The following is a 21,362-nucleotide window of genomic DNA, read 5'->3' on the forward strand; positions in this document are numbered from 1 at the left end:
CAACGTGAAGGAAGCCAGGAAACGCCTTCCTAGCAATTGTTCTTTTCATGTAGTTGAAGGCGCTTAGGAATGCACAGACAATGCACAGTCTGGAGTGAAGTGTAGCTAAAAGCCATGAGGCCACAACCTTCAGAATGTTAGGATTAATCAAGCATTATAGCAGAGGTAGAAGAAAAATAAAACACAAAACAAAACAAAATAAAAACCCAACAATGACAACAACGAAAACAAATGGCAAGCTCATCTTTATGCAAATGTGTGAAATTTGTTTTGGGGTTTTTTTTTGGCACCAAAATAAATGTCTTTATTTATTTGAGAGACAGAGACAGATTCCCCATCTGCCAGTTGACTTTCAAGATGTGAAACTGGAAGTCAACAATGCAATTCCCATGGGAGTGGCTGGGACTCATTTGTTGACAACTTTATCTCCTCTGTGCAGAGTCCGCATTATTCGCAGGAAGCTGGAGTCAGGAGCTGAAGCTGGGAATCGAACTCAAGCACTCTGACAGAGGACACAGGGATATTAACTGCTAAACTAAATGCCAGCTTCAAAATTGGTGTTTTCATTCCAGGTTTCTATGAACTGGTTCAAGTACTTCAGTGTTTCAGGCATTTCAAGTACTCAACATTCTGAGGGCAATAGTCAAAACCCAGTTCACTTGACTTTATCAAAGTGGTTTAACTTGTCTCGAGGTCCTTCTGGCGGGTTGCCCTGAAGCAGTGCTGACGGAATGGGGTGGGGTGGGGGGATTCTGGAAAGATCTGACAGGAAGAGATTTGCCAGTACTGCTTCGTCACAGTGTGAGCCCGAGGGACCTGACCGCAACAGTGACACATCACTGGCCTTGGATTCCAAGGCACAGTACGTGTATTTATGGTAAAGCATGGGATATGAGAAAAGAGGAGGCCTTCTATTTCTCATGTTTCTTCCCCCTTTTAAACTATAAATTAAAAGGGTAAAGATATCACTACGCCGATATTCTTCAGAAAACATTGGGTTTCTTCTCATGCTCAGAAATGTTGCTGTAAGACCAATCATTGTTACTGTTTACAGTGGACATTCCTGCCCCGAGAGTTAAGCTCTGAAGTATTTACCGTGCTTACATAAATCACATATTTTCTCTTGTGAGTACAGCCTGTTCAGGTTTGTATATGCCCCTGGGTAATTCTGCAAGAACACTTTCCACAGTTTAAAAAGTGTGACGTTGGATGCGCGTGTGGATGTTTACTCATTAAGATGCTTGTCAAACAGGTCAGGTCAAAGTATGCTTTGTTATTGAATTTGGTCTTGATCAGCAGTGGCTCCAAAAATATTGATACAAAGAAGAAAAAGCAATCAGATGAAGTTTTTCTAGAATTTGAATAGACTTAAGGCTGAGAGTGGGAAGTTTGTCATAATGATAGTGGAAGTTTCAAAAGAAGGAACAGAAATCAAAACAGCTGCAGAACCCAGAGACTCCCCTAGTTCCTGCACCTCCTAGGGCTTCAATTCACAAAACACCCCCCATGAATTCCTGTAATCTAAAGTAGATAAAATATTTACACTTTCCGTGTTGTTAGGAAGGTTGCTCAGCCATGAACAGAGCCCAAAAGATGGTGTAAAACACCACTTCATTCTCCTCATGTAATCATGCGGTTCTACCCTCCTGCCGCCACCGTTGCTGTGACAAGTCAGACAATGTCTCCTGTGCTAAAGTGCTGAAGGACACGTTAACGGGCTCTGTGCTTGCACTGCCCAGAGGCCAACTAGAAGAGTGTGCTATGAACACACCGCCTCCACAGGGGACGACAGGATCTCACTGGGCAACAGGCAGAGACAGCACTGGATGCCTTGGCATCAGAATACATCAGCTTGCCGAGATGAGATCTGTGATGGTGGTGAGAGTGAACATGGTGTTTGTAGGAATGAAACTGGTGGGCAGTCTGCCAGCGTGTGACTTGACCTGTATGAGAAGAAAACCTGTCAGGCTTACAGTTAACAATCCAGCAATGCCCACCACACTGGACAGTCCCACTCATGTGTACTTTCAAGATCAGAGTCATGATTGGCCCCTGTAGTATGCAGACGCAGGCTGTACCCCAGTGGTCATTGGTACATGACACACTCCTGGGGACAGCCTCCTTTGGCCACACTTTGGGCAGCAGAATGATGTCGGTATGACACTCTCTGTGAATGGGTTTTCCTAACACCAAAGACAGCAGCTTTAGCCGAGTTCTAAGTGCACTTCCTGTGCATGGATTGTTCTGGAACTTCAGATGGTCAATTTCCAGTAAGTTCCAGAAGTGGACAGCACCTTAGCAGACTTCTCTGCCATCCGGTTAGCCTTGGTCACAACTGCCTGGCCTGCATCTCAGACCTTGAGGAAGAGTCTCTTGTTTGGTGCTCTATCTAAACCCCAGAGCTGACAGTTGGTACCTACTATTTCTGCACACTTTAGAGGATTTTTTTTTTTTACTTTAAACAAGTCAATACTCTATTCCATCAACTCCCTGTCTTAGTGAACAATTATTTATGGCAAAAATTTTCTCTTAAAATTGCTGTATAATTTCTGCCTACTGACTGGCCCCTGTATGATACATACACACTTGAAAAAATGAATGTTGACCGACTGTGGATTACATTTTGCCACCTAAAATGGCAAGCTGAAGTCCAAACCCTGTAATCTCAGAATGTGACCTTATTTAGAGATAAGTTCTTTGTAGATGTGATCAGTTGAGGTGAGATCACCTTGGGAGTCACATTAGACAACTGGCTTATAAATAGGTTTCATCAATGCTACTGCAAATTTTGGTGTTACAGATCTTAAAGATTCTGGAAAGAATTTTTTTTCCTTTGGTTTAGAATCCTCAAAAGCTTGTATATCGGGTCCAGCACAATGGCCTAGCAGCTGAAGTCCTCGCCTTGATCGCTCTGGGATCCAATATGGGCACCAGTTCTAATCAGGGCAGTTCCACTTCCCATCCAGCTCCTTGCTTGTGGCCTGGGAAAGCAGTCGAGGACGGCCCAAAGCCTTGGGACCCTGCACCCATGTGGGAGACCCGGAAGAGCTCCTGGCTTCGGATCGGCACAGCACCAACCGTTGCAGCTTTGGGGAGTGAATCATCGGACGGAAGATCTTTCTCTCTGTGTCTCCTCCTCTCTGTATATCTGCTTTTCCATTAAAATAAATCTTTTTTTTAAAAAAGCTTGTATATCTTGGTTAACAAAGTTTTTAGTGCATGGGATAAACTTAATTTGCAATAGAAATCTGTCATATATTCTGTGCTTTTTTCCCGAAGGGGTTAATGTTGGAGTTTTCATGACATGAAATGCGTATATTATAAATCTGTACTTGCCTCAAATACTAAATGGCTTATTTTAAAATCTCCAGTTTTTGCAAATGGAGATCAATCACTTAAATGTTTTCTGTATGAGTATTACATGAAAGCCTATTAAAATATATACTTTAAGTGCTAATCTCTTGCTAATGCACCTAGGAAACAAGTAGGAGATGGCCCAAGTTTGGGACACTGACCACATGTAGATGATCTGAATGGTTCCTAAGCTTCTTTTTGAAATAAGTCACTCTTGATTATATGATTATTTGTTTTAAAGTTACAGAAATAGAGGGGGAGACACAAAGAGAAATCTTTCATTCACTGATTCACTCCCCAAATGGTTACATGGCTGGAGCTGGGCCAGATTGAAGCCAGGAGCCAAGAGTTTCTTCTGGGTCTTCCACATGGGTGCAGGGAGTCAAGCACTTGGGCCATTCTTTGCTGCTTTTCTAGTCCATTGACAGGGAGCTGAACGGAATTGGAGCAGCTGGGACAAGAAACTGGTTCTTATATGGAATGCTGGCTCCTCACGTAGAAGATTAGTTAGCTATGCCACAGTGCTGGCCCAGGCAAAATATTTGAGCAGAAACTTTACATTAAAAAACAAAACAGATGAAAGTACGTTCAAGATCATTAGTAATCAGAGAAATGCAAATTAAAATCTCACTAAGTAACAAGGTAAAGCAATTAGAATGATTGAATTTAAAAGGTTAACCATACTAAAAACTAATGAGAATATTAAGTGGTTACAACTCTCAGACACATTTTGCAATGCAAAATGGCACCGTCAAGTTAGAAAACCGCTTGGTAGCTTCTGGCAAATTTAAATATAAAAAATTCCAAGTCAATATTCAGTTCCTAAATCTTTCTGAGAGAAAAAAATTGTTTACACCCATCTTATAGTCAAATATTCATAATAGCTTTGTAGTGGTCCCAAGCTGGCAATTATTAAAATAACCATCAACAAGCAAATAGAGAAAAATTGTGTATTAACCATAACATGGAAGAACATGCAGGGGAAAACAGGAATGGATCACTGACAGACACAAACAACACGGGCACATCTCAAAATAGGAACACAGATAGAAATAAAACCAGATGAAGAAAATACACTGTGTTATTCCATTTCCATAAAATTCTAGGGAAAAATATTGATGTTAGTAGAATGGGCACTGGTGATTGCCTGGGTAGAGGTTTGAGGGAGAGTTGGCTTGCAAACAGGTCTGTGAAACCATTTTTCATGAAAGATTTATTTATTTAAAAGGCAGAGCTACAAAGAGAGAGAAAAGAGATAGATCTTCTATTCACTGGTTCATTTCCAAAATGGCTGCAATGGGTGGAGCTGGGCTCGTCCAAAGCCAGGAGCCACGAGTTTCTTCCAGGTCTCCCACTTGGATGGCAACGACCCAAGCACATAAAGGATCTCATGCTGCTTTCCCAGGCACTTTGGCAGGGAGCCACATTGGAAGTGGAACAACCAGGAATGCCAGGGCTGCAGGTAGCAGTTTTACATACTATGTTACAATTACGACCCCCCACAAAAACTTTTGAAGGTGGCTAGAAACATCTAGCACCTGTTTATGGACATGATTTCAGAGTTGTATTTGTGTCACAAAATGTATCAGCTGGTTCATGTTAAGTATGTGCATTTTAATACATAAAATCACAGGATCCTGTGTGCTTTTTTGCCTTGGCAGTTCATATCCTGTTGGCTGGTGGGTACGTGGAATTGTAAAATTATGAGTCCTTCTTGCCAAGCATGGAGTTTTCTGGCAACAGAGTTTTCTTTAAATTGTACTTGTCTGGCTTCCAGTTTTACTTTGAGGGGATTTTACTAGCTGATCATAAGAGCAACCTGACAGAATTGTGGATGTGGAATCAGGACCCAGCTTCTGAGCTTCCTCATTCCGATGCCAGCTCTGCAAGAGCAGGTTATGTCATTGTCTGTAGGTGAAGGGTATGTTCATGATCTTGAGTGTGGTGATATGGTTTCTTGATGTGCATGTTTGTTAAACTTCATCAGGTTGTACACTTAAAATATGTGCAGCTATCCCCTCTGCAGCTTTCAGACCATTACTCCTCATTCAGGTCAGTTCTTCAGGTCAGTTTTTGAATGCAGGGCCGTCAGACACTAAAGCATAAGTTCCTCTCAGATGCTGTCTTTGGGAGATGGGCCAGCAGCACAGGGGAACTGGCTTTCTACTTCTCACCCAACTGTATGTGGACAAGTTCTGGAGTCCTTTAGGCTACAATTTTCCCGTCTGTTACATGGGGCTAACACTGCTAGCTCTGTGGATACAAATGGGAAATGAATGAAAGGTGAAAAATTGCTGAGCATGCATAGTGTACGTCTGACTAAGGGCTCAGGCAGAGCAGTTGGAAAGGTCAGCATATAAAGCATGGTATCCTTCACCTTGCATATGTGCTGGGATCCCATATGGGTGCCACTTCGCATTAGCTCAGCCCTGGCCTGTGTGACCACTTGGAGAGTGAACCAGTAAATGGAAAATCTTCCTGTCCCTCCTTCTCTCAATCTGACTTTCCAATAATAATAAGTAAATCTTTTTTAAAAGTATGGATGTGATGATTATTAAGTTTTTTGACCTTGAGCAAATACTCTACTTCACTAGATTTTCTTGGAGGGGTTTCTTTATCTCTTGTCCCAATATTTTATTATGAAGCTTCTAACATATGAAGTTGAAATAATTGTACAGTAAGCACCCATGAACCAATCATCTACATTCTCTTAACATTTTACAGCAAACTGCTTTATCACACACCTATTTATTCCTTTCTCTGTTTCAGCCTGTTTGTGTTGTCCCTCACATCCCCAAATCTTTGTTATTTTTTTAAAGATTTACTTATTTTTTTTTTTTTTGGAAAGGTAGATCAGTTTTACCAGAGAGAAGGAGACACAGAGAAAGATGTTGCATCTGCTTGTTCACTACCCAAATGGCCTGAATGGCCGGAGCAGAGCCAATCTAAAGGCAGGGGCCAGGAGCTTCCGCTGGGTTTCCCACGCAGGTGCAGGGTCCCAAGGTTTTAGATTGTCTTCCACTGCATTCCCAGGCCACAAGCAAGGAGCTGGATGGGAAGTGGAGCATCCGGGACACAAATCAACACCCATAAGGGATTCCAGTGCTTGCAAAGTGAGGATGTGGCCATTGAGCCACCAAACTGGGCCTAGGATGTGGACATCTTAATCAGGATCTTCATTGAGAGGTTAAAACCCACGCTGATAAATACACTTTACTAATAAGACTTCAAAAATGTGCTGCAAGTAAATACCGAGCTCCACACTGACAGGTTTAGTGCACTGGTACCTATAGCTTCCTTTGAAATCCATCAGGACAGTAAGTTGGATTAATGAGTGGCCTGTTAGAGCTGCCATAACAAAACACCAGAGACTGGGTGGCATAAATGGCCGAAATTTATTTTTTCATGGACTGCAGGTTAAAAGCCCAAGATCAAGGTGCCAGCACAGCAGCCTCTTTCTTGCTGTGGACTCACATGACCTCTTGTTTGCAGTAGTATAAGCAAAGGGGGAGCTACCTGCCTGGTGACTCTTCTCATAAGGACACTAATCCTATCAGTTCAAGGCTCCCCTGTTCTGTGACCTCATTTCACTTGAATTACTTCCCTAGAGGCCATATCTCCTAATACAGCACATAGTGTGTTGGAATTTCAACATAAGAATTGGGGGTAGAGGTTTGTTTGCAGGGAAATCTGGTGTGATGACTCAATGGCTAAATCTTCACTTTGCAAGTACTGGAATCCTATATAAGTGTTGGTTCATGTCCTGGTTGCTCCATTTCCCAGCCAGCTCCCTGCTTGTGGCCTGTGTAAGCAGTGGAGGATGGCCTAAGCTTTGGGATCGTACACTAGTGTAGGAGACCAAGAAGAACTTCCTGGCTCCTGGCTCGAATTGGATCAGCTCAGCTCTGGCCATTGCAGTCACCTGGGGAGTGAACCAGTGGATGGAAGATATTTCTCTCTGTATCTCCTTTTATCTATAAATTTGCCTTTCCAATACAAATAAATGAATCTTTAAAAAAAGGAAGATGTCTACATTCGAATTTGAAGTACCTGGACTTGATAGCTGAACCCAGTTTCCCACAAGGCAGACCTTGGCAGGTAGCAGCATCATGGCCTAAGTAAGGTGGCTTCCTGCTGCCATTATTCTCTGCCTCTCCAATAAGTAAATAAGAACTTAGAAAAAACATAATAAAGATATTTAAAATTATTGAAATGGTTTTTACATTGTATTTAAATTTTAAGTTAACAAAAAATGTAGAATCTATTTTAAACTACAAAATTACATATATATCTAATAATAATAATATTTTGTATACTTCAATCAACATAATCTATATAGTTGCATATATGTGAATGTATGTACGTAGACAGCAAGGACATTAATTTATTAGCCTCTAAAGAGAGGTGTGAGGAACAGGTAGGCAGATAATACTTCCAACTTTTATTATTCCATAAGCAGAAAACAATGAATTTTCAAAAATGGCGGTCATTAAACATACTGTTTTCCATCTGATATTTTAGTTTTCCCGCAGTTCATATATATTAAAAGATAGGTACTCTCAAAACACAGTCAAATGCCATGGTCACATTGTAATAAAATTGCCATCAAACATTATGATTATTCAGATTCCAATACTCTCCTACATATCAACAAGGTTTTTTGTTGTTGTTCTTTTGTTTTGTTTTGCTTTGTTTTCTTTTTTTCTCCCAAAGTTTAAAAAAAAGCCAGGATCCAGGACCTATTGTGGTGGCTTAGCGGTTAAATCCTAGCCTTGCAAGTGCCAGTTCGAGTCCCGGCTGCTCCACTTCTCATCCAGCTCCCTGCTTGTGGCAGTAAAGGATGACTTTTAGGTAAAGCAGTAAAGGATAACCCAAAGCCTTGGCTCCTGGCTTTGGATCAGCTCAGCTCTGGCCATTGCGGCCATTTGCAGAGTGAACCAGTGGATGAAAGATGTTTCTCTATGTCTCTCCTCTCAGTAAAATCAGTTTTGCCTTTCCAATAAAATAAAAATCTTTTAAAAATTCAGGATTGAAATAAAGACCACACATTCTAAGTTTCTTTTTTTAATTTATTTTATTATTATTTTTATTAATTACATTGTATTATGTGACACAGTTTTATAGGTTCTGGGATTCTCCCCACCCCTGCCCCGTACCCTCCCCCCATGGTGGATTCCTCCACTTTGTTGTGTAACCACAGTTCAAGTTCAGTTGAGATTTTTCATTGCAAGCATCTACCAAGCATAGAGTCCAGCATCTTATAGTCCAGATAAGTTTAACAGCTTCTTGGGGAGACCTTCTCTGGTCCCCATTCTAAGTTTCTTAAATAGATTTTAATCTATATATCCATCTTCAACAATCTCTTTTTTTTTCTGTTTTGCAAATTGTGTTGAGGTTGGATAACATGTGTCTTGTTGGACTTGCCACATGTTGAATTTCACAAGCTGTCCCCATTGCAGTAATTAATAATTCTGTTTAATAATAATAATTCTTAATTGTTCTGTTCTCAGATTCTCTTGTATGTGAGTGATTAGGCCTGCGAGCTTGGTTAGATTCAGGTTCTGCATTTCTGGCGAGATGACCCTGTAGGTGGGGTGTTTTTATCTGACCATCTTAAATTAAATTAACTTAAACATCTTAAATTAAGAACTTCTGCAGCCAATCAATAACCTGTGTAACACAGATTTAGGTTGTTTTTGTTTTTTTTTTTCTAACTTTCAAATATTACCCAAAGTAATCAGTAGCTGAAGCATGATTCTATGGAAAGAACAGTGAGGCTGGGAATTTAGAGACTAGACTGCAATTCTGGCTTGGTTAGAAAATTTTGACTCCAATGAGCTTTTCACCCTTTCCATTATGTAACTCATTAAGTCACTCAACTGTCTAACCCATTCAATATCCGGTTTTGAAGCTTCTGTCTTCATATTGCACCGGCCCTTCTGATCTTCCAAGAGTCTAGCAACATTCACATGGTCATGTGTCTGCGACATTTACAAAAAGAAGATATTGAAATCACAACGAGCAATCAGTAACGGCTGGTTTTTCTTTTTCTTTCTTTTTTTTTTTTTTTAAACTCCTACTTCCCTTAGGCTGGGTAGTGTTGGGGGTGGTCAGAGGAAGAAGGTAATCAGAAGAAAGGAACTGGTGAGGGTTGTGTTGAATGTCTCTATGCGGATGACAGTCATTTCACATTTGATTAGGTCAAACCCGGCAGACTGCAGGTAAGGATGCTTCCCAGCCACCCCTGTGCTGGCTTATCTGATACTGTGGCTTAGAGAGGTGGGCCACTGGGTCATAGGATTCATCAGGGTGTCAGGCAGTGCCTGGGCACTGGGGGAATATTGGTATGAGAAGATAAGCCAGGCTTGAAACAGAGCCAAAGGGTGATCTAGCAAACACTCTTCTGACCACTGGAGATCTAAATCTCCCTTGAGAATTTGATGATGTTGCTGGGAAGGCACTTTTCTTCTTTTTCTTTTATTTTTAAATAGTAAATTCATTTTAAAAATGTTGTTTACATAGTTGAAAGCAATGCATACCCATGTGGTCAAGCAATTAGGGTGGAGAGGGTTGAGGAATGGGAGGAAGTGGATGAGACAATTGCCTCCAATCGCATTTTTTCTTCTAGAATCCGGGGAAAGTCGAGAGAGAAGGGGAGAGGGCCACTTCTAGCAGCCAACTCCATCAGTACCCAGGAATGGGGGAAGGCCACCTGAAGTCATCTCAGAGTCTCTGATGGAGCATGTTCCGAGGATTCTACTTAAGTGGTTTTGATAGTTTTGAAATGCTGTTGATTTCATTTCTCCAAAGTCGAGGAAGGGTCCATTGGCTGATATAGTCCACCTTCGAGTCTCCACTCACCCAGAAACTTGTCTGGGAGAACTGTCCAATTCGTTCTGCCCTCCATGGAATTAAATATCGTCTGCAGGCCTCAGTGTACTGGTTGTCATGTCTCCCATGAATATCTGGGCATGCCATCCATCACACAGGCCTCAACAACTGTGCGGATCCAGTTCTGACACATGCATTCCATAGTAAGACTATATATACTATAATTTTCACAGTGGTTGGAGTTTTGAGTCCAGTGATCCAGTTGGAGAGAAAGGTTCCCAAAGAAACCTTGCAGAGGTGACCCCAACCTGGCTCCTGTCTGTGCCAGCCAGTGTGGGGTCCAATTCAGTTCATCACCCACAGCAGCCTACACACACACACACACACACACACACACACACACACACACACACACACACACTGGTGGTTGCAGTCACCTGGTTAGTTCTGTCCCTAGCCCAGTCTCATATGCAAAACAATGGATGTTACAGCCCAGCCCAACCATGCTCCCTATGCACTCTGCCCTCACATACACCCAATGGGAACTGTAGCCTAGTTGGAGTGAACCTCCAATAACCCCCACTAGATCTGCCCCCATCCCTGTGTCCTGCGATTGCCAGTATGTGCAGCAGATTGGTCCACTCTGACTCACATCCCATTCAACTCTTGTACCCATCAGTAAGCACTGGAGCCTAGCTCAACACAGCCAACCCCACTATCTAGCCCACACTCATGCTGGCAGGTGCCACTGTCTGTCTAGCCAGGCCTGCCCCCAGCTCTGGTTCTCATGTTCACCAGTGGGAGTTGCAGCCCATCAGAGAGGTGCCCACAGTTTTCCTATGGGCCCACTCCTATTCCCAGATCTTGTACTCTCCAGGTGGTTCTACAGTCTAGTCTGACAGGACTCGCCCCCCAGTCCCAGAACTTGCCAGCTGATGCTAGGATAATGCCCAACCTGCCTGCATTTACTCTGGCTCATGCATGCACTGGTGAGTACAGTTGGTTAGCCCAGCCTGGTTCTCCTCCTAACTCATGTCACATGCAGGCCAACGAATGTTATATCCCTGCCCAGACTAGTCTTCCCCAAGGTCCAGCTCATGCTTACCAGGGGGAGCAGTGGCCCAGCAAGGGAGCCCCCTCCCACACACAGCTTGTCTTGTGTGTGATGGTGGGTGCATGTCTTGCCTCACCTCAGCATTTGCTGGTGGGTGCTGCAGCCTGACTCAGCCTGGCCTGCCCCGAGTTCTAACTCATGTTGCTGGGTACTATAGCCTAGCCCAGCCCAGCCAGCCACCATTTGTGGTTCTAATGTGAACTCGTAGGTGTTGCAACCCAATTCAGCTTGTTCTGGACCCCATCCTGATTTTCACATCTGTTGGTGGGTGCTGTGAACTGCCTGGTTTAGCTCCAGATCTAACTTACATGTATTCTGGTGGGTATTATAACCTGGCTTGGTCTGGGCTGATTCCAGCTTTGGTTCTTGGGTTCACCTGTAGGGTCTGTGTTCTGACAGAGGAGTTCCCTAATCTCTTCCATCAGGTCATCTCTTAATGGCAAATCTCACACACACTTGGTGCGTCTGTGGCCCAACCTGACTTGGCCCACCTCATGCTCTGGCAGGAACAAGCGCCTTGCTTGACTGGCCCACACCCATTCTGGCTCTTACTGTTCGATACTACAGCCCAGCCATGCCTGGTCCATGCCCAGATCCAGCTCTCACACAGTTAAGCGGAGGCAGAGATCCAGCCCAGGCTGTCCTACACCCACCCTGGCTCTCACAAGCACCAGTGAGTGCTGGAGCCTAGCTTAGTCTGGCACACCACAGTTCACACCCATACCAAAGTATACTGTAGTCATGCTCAGCCCAGTTCATTACTCCCATTCAAGCCCTTGCTCTCACCAGTGGGAATCACAACCAAGCCAGGGAATCCTGTTAGCTCCCAGCCACAGATCTTGTGTGTGCCAGTGGCTACTCTGACCCACCCTAGCATTTCCCAGCCCCTGTCTTTGCCTTTGCCATCAGATGATGCAGTGTGGCCTGTCCCAGCCTTCCAGTCCCTGTCTGAACTCTGACTGGTGGATGCTGTAGCCTGGCGCTGCCCATCTACCCTCATTCCTGGCTTTCATGCAAACTGGTAGATGTGATAGCCTAGCCCCTGCATGGCCTGTACCCCATCCTGACTCCTGTGCATGCCAGGGTGCAGGTTTGGCCCGGCCCTGCCTGGTCCACCTCCTCCAGAACTAGCCCACACACAAATGAAATTCCCTTGTCTGGTCTGACCACCTAAGCAGTCTTCCCAAGCCCAGTGTTCAGATGGGGTGGCATGCTGGCCTGGAGCTGTGCCCACCCACTGGAGACCCAAGATCATAGACAGACCCTCCGACCTGGTTCCCTGGCATGACTGCTGGCCTGGGATCTTACCTCTGCTCACTTGGGGCACAAGTGCATGCACTAGACCCCTGCTCAGGAAGGCCCCTCTTCTGGCCCTGCCTCACTTCCTGCTCTCTCCAGTTCAGCACACTGAGGGACACAGGAAGTTGGCAGTGCTGTTGGTTAGGAGAGAAGCCTGCCCATGGCAGAGCTGAGCCCTTAGGGCCTCTGATCTTGTCTTGGATGCCTTGCAAAGCACAGTTAGCAGCTGGCTAGAGGTTTCTATTCCCCACTGAGGGACCACATGAATCACAAATTGATACTTATATATATATATATATATTTTAAAATGTTTATTTTTTTTTTTTATTGGAAAGGCAGATTTACAGAAGGAAGGTGAAACAGACAGGGAAAGATCTTCCATCCACTGGTTCACTCCCCAAGTGGCTGCAATGATAGAGCTGAGTTGATCCAAAGCCAGGAGCCAGGAGCTTCCTCCAGGTCTCTTATGTGAGTACAGGGTCCCAAAGCTTTTGACCATCCTCGACTGCTTTCCCAGGCCACAAGCAGGGAGCTGGATGAGAACACAAAACTGGCACCCATACGGGATGCCAGAATTTGGAGGTGGAGCATTAGCCATTTGAGCCATTGCACTGGCCCCGTTTGGTTTTGTTTCGTTTCGTTCCAATAACCCTTATCATTAACTCACAGTGTCCTTGTTGGCTAAAGGTAGTAGATTTTTCATTCAATGACTTGATAGGTTGCAGGCTCTGTGCCTTTCTCCTTTGCTTTCCAAGGTTTAAGATTGACTCCGACTCTACATCTCCCACAGCCCCTTCCTGGTCTCCCCGCTTCCACTGTTTTCCTACTCTGAACTGTTGTGCTTTGCTTCTGGAGTCTATGCCTTCCCTCCTTTGGCTCTTGTTGCTCTGTGGCATAAAAGCTTACTTCTGTTTCCTGCTAGATAAGAGACTCTGCAGCTGGCCACGGTGTCCTTCCCAGCCTCACCTTTTGACATATGGCTCTGCTTAGTGCCTGTTTTCTGAGCAGGCCCTCTGTCTGTTTATACTGCCTTCTCAACCCGGACTGACCCCGTGTAGGTACAAGCTGTGCCTCTTTTCGCTAAAGAAAGAGTTCAGTTCCTCTCCCATCCCAAGAAAGAAAAAGGAGATTACTGTGAGTTCCCACTAAGCCTTTCTTGTCTCATCACACTGCCATGATCTTTCTCTCTTTTTAAAAGATTCATTTATTATTATTTTTTTTTAAATCAGGCTTACAGGGCCCGGCACGGTGGCGCAAGTGATTAAAGGTCCTCGCCTTGCACGCCCGGGATCCCATATGGGCGCCGGTTCTAATCCCAGCAGCCCCGCTTCCCTTCCAGCTCCCTGCCCATGGCCTGGGAAAGCAGTCGAGGACGGCCCAAAGCTTTGGGACCCTGCACCCGCGTGGGAGACCCGGAAGAGGTGCCTGGCTTCGGACCGGCATAGTATCGGCCCGTTGCGCTCACTTGGGGAGTGAATCATCGGACGGAAGATCTTCCTCTCTGTCTCTCCTCTCTGTATATTCCGCCTTTCCAATGAAAAAATAATAAAAATAAATCTTTAAAAAATCAGGCTTACAGAGAGAGGGAGAAATACAGAGAGCGATACAAAGAGAGATCTTCCACCCCCTGGTTCGCTCCCCAAAATGGCCACAACAGCCAATGTTGAGCCAGGCCGAATCCAGGAGCCTGGAGCATCTCTCGGTTCTCTCACATGAATTCAGGAGCCCAGGTGCTTGGGTCATCTTCTGATGCTTTTGCCAGGCCATTAGCAGGGAGTTGGTTCAGAGAGGAATAGCTGGAACTCAACTTAGCACCCAGATAGGATGTTGCCATCACAGCTGGAGACTTCATGCACTGTGCCACCACGCTGGTTCCTCCCATAATTTCTTTGCAAGTGTCTTTTCCTGGTGGCTCTTCAAGCTCCTCAAGAACAGTGAGCATCATGTCTTAGAGCTATCCATGCCCAGGGCCTGGCCAGTGCCTGCCCCAAAGGGAGACTGAGCAAGCCTCGTGGTCAGCCTCACCGAAACAACCACACGATACTGTTACTTTTCCTTGCCCTGGAAGAGTTCTGCACCATTGGCCTTGACTATAAAGACACTGGAGTTTCCAGCCCTCATCTCTGGGGGAATGGGATGCCCTGACGGGCTGAGCCCCAGCTCTTGAATTCTGTACACAGATGGAAAGATGACTGCTGTGATGTGGTTGTGGTTTGTCCCCTAAGGGCTCAGTGTTAGAGGCCCGGTCCTCATACAGTGGGGTTGAAGTGGTAGGAGGTTATTGGGTTCATGGCCCTCTGAAGGGACTGAGTAGTTCTCATGTGATTCTGGTGAGCTGCCATGGGAGGAAGTAGTTACGAAACGGACGAAACTGGCATCCTTCTCCTTGTGTTCTGCCTTCCTGTTTTGCCATGGAATTGCTCTGTCTAGCGCATACTTCCTCTATGATACCACCTGCCATAATGGGATGCAGCTGAGGGTCCCTTTCAAGAGCTGGTGCTGTGTTGTATGGACTCTCAGCCTTTGAAGTGGTGAGCTAAGTCAATCTGTTTTCTTGATAGACTAATCAGCGAAGCTGTTTTGTTGCAACATTGGAAAGTGGACTTGTACAGTGGTCATCTGATTTGTATCCACCAGGACTTACACTTAGTGAGGGAAATGAAAGCAGTTGTGATTTAATAATTTTCCAATTGTGAACCAAGAATTTCTGTTCCTTAATGAAAAGTTTGCATGACATACTTCCTTTTAAAAAGTCTTAATTTATTATAAAAGCAGTTAGCAAAAGAGAGAAAGAAAGAAGGAGAAATAAAGGGAGGAGAAAAAGAGGCAAGAGATGGAAGGAGAGATGGCGTGAGAGATGGGAGAAGGATGGATGGAGGAAAGGAGAGAGAAAGAGAAGTGTTCTGTTTACTAGTTCACCACCCAAATGGCTGCAAATGACTGGGAGTGAGCCAAGGCAAAGCCAGGAGCAGGAACCACACCCAGGTCTCCCATGTGAGTGGCAAGAGGCCCAAACACTTTGGCCATCTTCTGCTGCTTTCACAGGTGCATTAGTAACAAGCTGAATTAAAAGTGGAACAGCTGGGATTTAAACCAGTGCCCACAGAGGATGCCAATGTCATAAGCAGGGGCTTAACCTACTGCGCCATGCCACAGGCCCCATAGTGCGTCCCTTTAAGGCACTCTCTGGGGCTGGGTCTTCATTAAGAGCAGAAGCTGAAAAATTATTTATGGGTTCCTTGTTGGAGTTCATCTCAGCTTTTTTGTTTTTGTTTTTTTAAAGATTTCTTTATTTTTATTGGACAGGCAGACATACAGAGAAAAGGTGATACAGACAGAAAGATTTTCCATCTGCTGGTTCACACCCCAAGTGGCCACAATGGCCAAAGCTGAACCAATCCGAAGTCAGGAGCCCAGAGCCTCCTCCAGGTCTCCCACATGGGTGCAGGGTCCCAAGGCCTTGGGTTGTCCTCCACTGCTTTCCCAGGCCACAAGCAGGGAGCTGGATGGGAAGTGGGGCTGCCAGAATTAGAACTGGTGCCCATATGGGATCCTGGTGCATGTGAGGTGAGGACTTTAGCCACTAGGCTACAGCACTGGACCCTCATCTCAGCTTTAAACAATACAAATGCCAGTGTTTGAAGGGCAAGAACCATGAATCTCCTCTTAGGTCCCTGTGAGTGCTCATTTGGAGAGTGAACAAGTGGATAGCAAGAGCTTTCTCTCCTCTCTTATCCTTCCAAATAAACATTAAGAAAAAGCCTTACTAGTTTCAACTTTAGTAAGTACAAATTAATAAAACAAAAAATTTGGAACATGAGACAAAGTAGTTAATACAACTATCCCTGAGGTCTCATAGCTATGGCTCCTACTTGGTAAGGGGCCCATATGAGTTCTAAAACTGATTTTTTTAAAAAATGGGCTTATTTAAGAGACAGAGTTAGGGAGAAAAGGGGAGGGAGAGAAGGGGGGAAGAGAGGAAGAGGTGTCTTTCATTTGGTGGCTAACTCACTAAACATCTGCAATAGCCAGGCTGGACCAGCCAGGGCCGGGAGCCTGGAACCACATCTGGGTCTCCCTCCGGGGTGGCAGGAACCCAGGCACTTGGGCCATCTTGTGCTTCTTTCCCAGGGGTATTAGCAGAGAACTGAATTGGAAGTAAGCCATGGGGACTTGAACCAGTGCTTATATGGGATGCTGGCATTGCAGGCAGTAGCTGATGTGTCATCACACTAGTTCCTAAAACTGTGATTCTAATTCATGTAGAATGTTGTGAAATCTCTAGACAAATTGAATTGAAATGGGAGGTTTAACAGAGAAATGGGAAACAGAAGATCTTCATGAATTTGTCCTAACACGTGTCATGTTAAAACTTTCGCTAGGGCCTGACGCGGTAGCCTAATGGCTAAGGTTCTTGCCTTGCATGCACTGGGATCCCATATGGGCACCGGCTCAAGTCCTGGCAGCCCCAATTCCCATCTAGTCCCTGTTTGTGGCCTGGGAAGTAGTCCAGGACAGCCCAAAGCCTTGGGATCCTGCACCCATGTGGGAGACCCGGAAGAGGCTCCTGGCTTTGGATCAGCTGAGCTCTGGCCATTGCAGCCGCTTTAGGGAGTAAATCAGTGGATGGGAGGCCTTCCCCTCTGTATATCTGACTTTCCAATAAAAATCAGTAAATCTTTAAAAGAAACTTATGCTAATTATGGAATGGGGAGATGATGCTAAAATTTATTTAGGATGTGGAGCCAGCCCCAACAGGGTAAACTGGGGTTCTCACACAATGCTGAGCAGACAAGGAAGTGACTTGCAAATGAGGAACAAGAAATTTTGATTCTACATCTAGGAGTAAATAGTCAAAACTAGGGCTATTTTGTTCTTATTAAGTTCACAGCTCTGAAGATACCAGCACCGTGTGCAGCCACCCTCAGAAGGGTCTATAAAATATAATTAGGAAGGGATTTGGGGAATTAAGCAGAGAATCTTATCAAGCATTATAAGAAACAAAACATAAAAGCTGTTTTCCTAACTTAGGTAAGGAAAACTTGCTCATTGTGCTTCATGGAAAGGAGAGTTGCAGAAACCTGAGGAAGAACGTCCACAGTGGCCCTGGGCGTGGGCCCTGGGCGTGGGCCCTGGGGAGCGCAGGCCGGCGTCCCGGCAGGCCTTTCACCAGATGGAGAAAGAGAATTGCTAAATCTACAGAAGCTCCATGAGGATCAATGGACAGAGTGAATTTGAACTTGCTTACCAAATTCCTGAAACTAGTAATTCATGTGGCAACCCTTGGATCTTCAAAAAGGACTCTTGAAAAGCAAAATGCCTGATGTATTTTCACACTGTGTAAGAAGCAGATTTCTGCCTCCAGGAGGAGCAGCAAGACCTAGTTTTGAAAGTGGATTGTAAACACGGCATCTTAGAGATCCTTGGTCCAGGGCCTCACTTCACCAATGGGGAAAGTGGCTCAGGAATGGTTAGCTGTCTGGAGAGATGACACAGTGAGCAAAGTCCAGGTCATTCATCAATCATTAAGTTAATATAAGCACTTAACTCTGTCAGGCACTATGTAAAGTTCATTTTTTAATGGATTTGTGATTGCAGGATTAACAATGGTTTTCTACAGGATTTCTGATGGAAAGTTAGACATTTAGGAATATGTCCTTTGAAACATCAACAGCAGGAAAGGCAGCTTTTTCAGTCTTAAAAAGGCATCGTCAGCGCCCAGCATAATGACATTATCAGGTTAAGGCACTGCCCACAGTGCTGGCGTCTGGTACAGGCAGTTTCATGTTCTAGCTGCCCAACGTCCAGACCAGCTGCCCGCTAATGCACTGGGGGGGCAGCCCAAGGATGGCCCTGGCATTCACAAGGGAGACCAGCTGAGGCACATGGCTCCTGGTTTCTGTCTGGCCTGGCCCTGGCCATTTAGAAAGTGAACTGCAGATGCAAGATCTCCTTTGTTTTCTCTGTCTCTTAATTTATTTCTTTCCTTTTTTTTTTAAAAGTAATCATAAACACGTGATTATTCAAGAGGTGTCTTAAGGGTTTAATGCTTTAAAAAAAAAAAAACTCAAAAACTCAGGTATCTTTTATACAAGTAAGAATGAATAAAGTCCAAGATAGCTTCTTATTTGATTATAACTTAATGATTGGTACTTGTAAAGGTGCCAAAAAATGATGAAATGAATACCTGTTTCTTTGGACTATCCATGTGACAGATCTCCGTGACTACAAATAAACACCCACCCACCCCACCATGATCCTTGGATTATGTACAGGCAAGTCATGAGCAAATGTCTGGATTTGGGTCTTGTTCTTGCAATTAGTTTTGGCTACATGTATGCACTGAGACTCTTAAAATTTGCAACACTCCCTAAACTAGCAACGTTCACTATAAAATGGTCTTTATACTTGGCATCTTGAATTTTTTCTGGGAGATCCTGTTTCTCCTATTACACTTATCCTTAGAAAAGGCTAATGATGGGGCCTGTGCTGTGGCATAACAGGTTAGGCTACTACCTGCAGTGCTGGCATCTCATATGGGGGTTGTTCCAGTCCCTGCTGCTCCACTTCTGATCCAGCTCTCTGCTAATAAGCAGTGGAGGATGGCCCAAGTGCTTGAGCCTCTGCACCCATGTGGAGACCTAGATAATGCTCCTGGCTTCTTCCTGGCTCAGCCCCAGCCACTGTGGCCATCTAGGGAGTGAACCAGCATGAGGAAAATCTCTCCTCCTGGGAACTGTGTGTTACAGACTCTTCCATGGCAACTCTGGATCTGTTTGGCTCATCACACGCTCTGCTTTAAATCTGTCACCCAGGCAGGGTCTGTGCACTGGAAACTTGATTGCCAGTGGGAGAGGGTTGGGACGAGGGACCTAAAAGGCATCTTGGATCTTGAGTTTGTTACCTTCGTGAAAGGAGGAGTGACGTTACACGGGTCTGGGTTTGTCTCACCCTCTTCCCCCACTCTTTGCCTCTGGACCGTGGGATGACGCAAGGTCTTCAGATGCCAGAACCTTAACCTTAGGGGCTTCCCAGCCTCCAGACCACGTGAGAAATTGATTTCTGTACACTGTAAATCATCCATTCTGTTACTGCAGCAAAAAAAGAAGAACAAAACAAAAACAAAAAATCCGACTAGGTATTATTTCTCCCAGGCATTATTTAGGTTCAGAAATAATTTAAAGACACCATGTGTGATGGTAACAAAAGCTACATTTTAAAAGTTGGCCAGGGCCCGGTGCCGTGGCCTAGCGGCTAAAGTCCTCACCTTGAAAGTGCCAGGATCCCATATGAGTGCTGGTTCTAATCCCAGTGGCTTCACTTCCCATCCAGCTCCCTGCTTGTGGCCTGGGAAAGCAGTTGAGGATGGTCCAATGCCTTGGGACCCTGCACCCGCTTGGGATATCTGGAAGGAAGTTCCTGGCTTCTGGCTCCGGATCGGCACAGCACTGGCCGTTGCGGTCACTTGGGGAGTAAATCATCAGATGGAAGATCTTCCTCTTTATCTCTCCTCCTCTCTGTATATCTGACTTTGCAATAAAAATAAATAAATCTTTATATAAAAAAAAAAGTTGGCCACAGACTCTTACAACCATTCCAGGGACCCAAAGTTCATGACTTTACCAGGCAAAGCCAGTTTTCAGCAGTGGACTAATAGCAACGTCCATCCTCGCTGCTTTCCTACATCTTACAGTAACTGATGCTCTATGTGCCTCCGGAGCAACAGAATAAAGTGTATAAAGAAGAAAATCTGCAGTTTGGATAACAGATGCATTTCTCCTCGTCTCATTATTTTTACATTATCTAAAAGCAGTTATTGATTTAACATATTCTTGCCACATTCAAGATTTCACTCATGTTTCCAACTATCCTAGGTTGTACCTAAACTTAACATTCACAAATAAACACAAAGTGAAAGGAGATGAGGCAAAAATATCACACATTAGTCTGTTTTTATTAATGTTTTAGGAAAGTCTTAATTCAAATTATAGTTTGGTACCATTATTAATTTGCAATAGTTTATAATCCAAGTTGAAAACATATTCCAATCCTGACTGAGGAGGCATAGGCAGCTAAAAGCCAAATTCTCTTTTCCTCATTTTTAAATATGTAAACTGGTTATTCATAATGTTTTGCTTTAGATAAGTCACTGAATTAACATGAAAAATAAATGACTGATTTTCAGTCTGAGTGTAAAACGCTCTTCTGGTAGGGACAAATAGGCTTTTGCTCTTCAGGTAGGGACAAATAGACTTTTGCAATACACAGAATCAAAGCAGTGGGCAATATTAAAATAAAACAGTTAAAATTTGGGCCCGGTGTCAAGGCTTAGCGGCTAAAGTCCTCGCTTTGAAAGCGCCGGGATCCCATAGGGGCGCCGGTTCTAATCCCGGCAGTTCCACTTCCCATCTGGCTCCATGCTTGTGGCCTGGGAAAACAGTTGAGGATGGTCCAAAGCCTTGGGACCCTGCACCCATGTGGGATACCCGAAAGAGGTTCCTGGATCCTGGCTCCGGATCGGCACAGTACCGGCCATTGTGGCCATTGTGGTCACTTGGGGAGTAAATCATTGGATGGAAGATCTTCCTCTCTATCTCTCCTCTCTGTATATCTGACTTTGTAATAAAAATAAATAAATCTTAAAAAAAAATAAAATTTAAGAACACTTCTTGGGGGCTGGTGCTGTGGCCTAAGGGATTAAGTTGCCACCAGTAATGTCTGCATACTATACAGGTGCTGGTTGGAGTCCTGACTGCTCCACTTC

Source organism: Ochotona curzoniae, unplaced genomic scaffold, assembly GCF_017591425.1.
Source record: "Ochotona curzoniae isolate NIBS_2020 unplaced genomic scaffold, NIBS_Ocur_1.0 contig_64, whole genome shotgun sequence".
Taxonomy (NCBI): Eukaryota; Metazoa; Chordata; class Mammalia; order Lagomorpha; family Ochotonidae; genus Ochotona; species Ochotona curzoniae.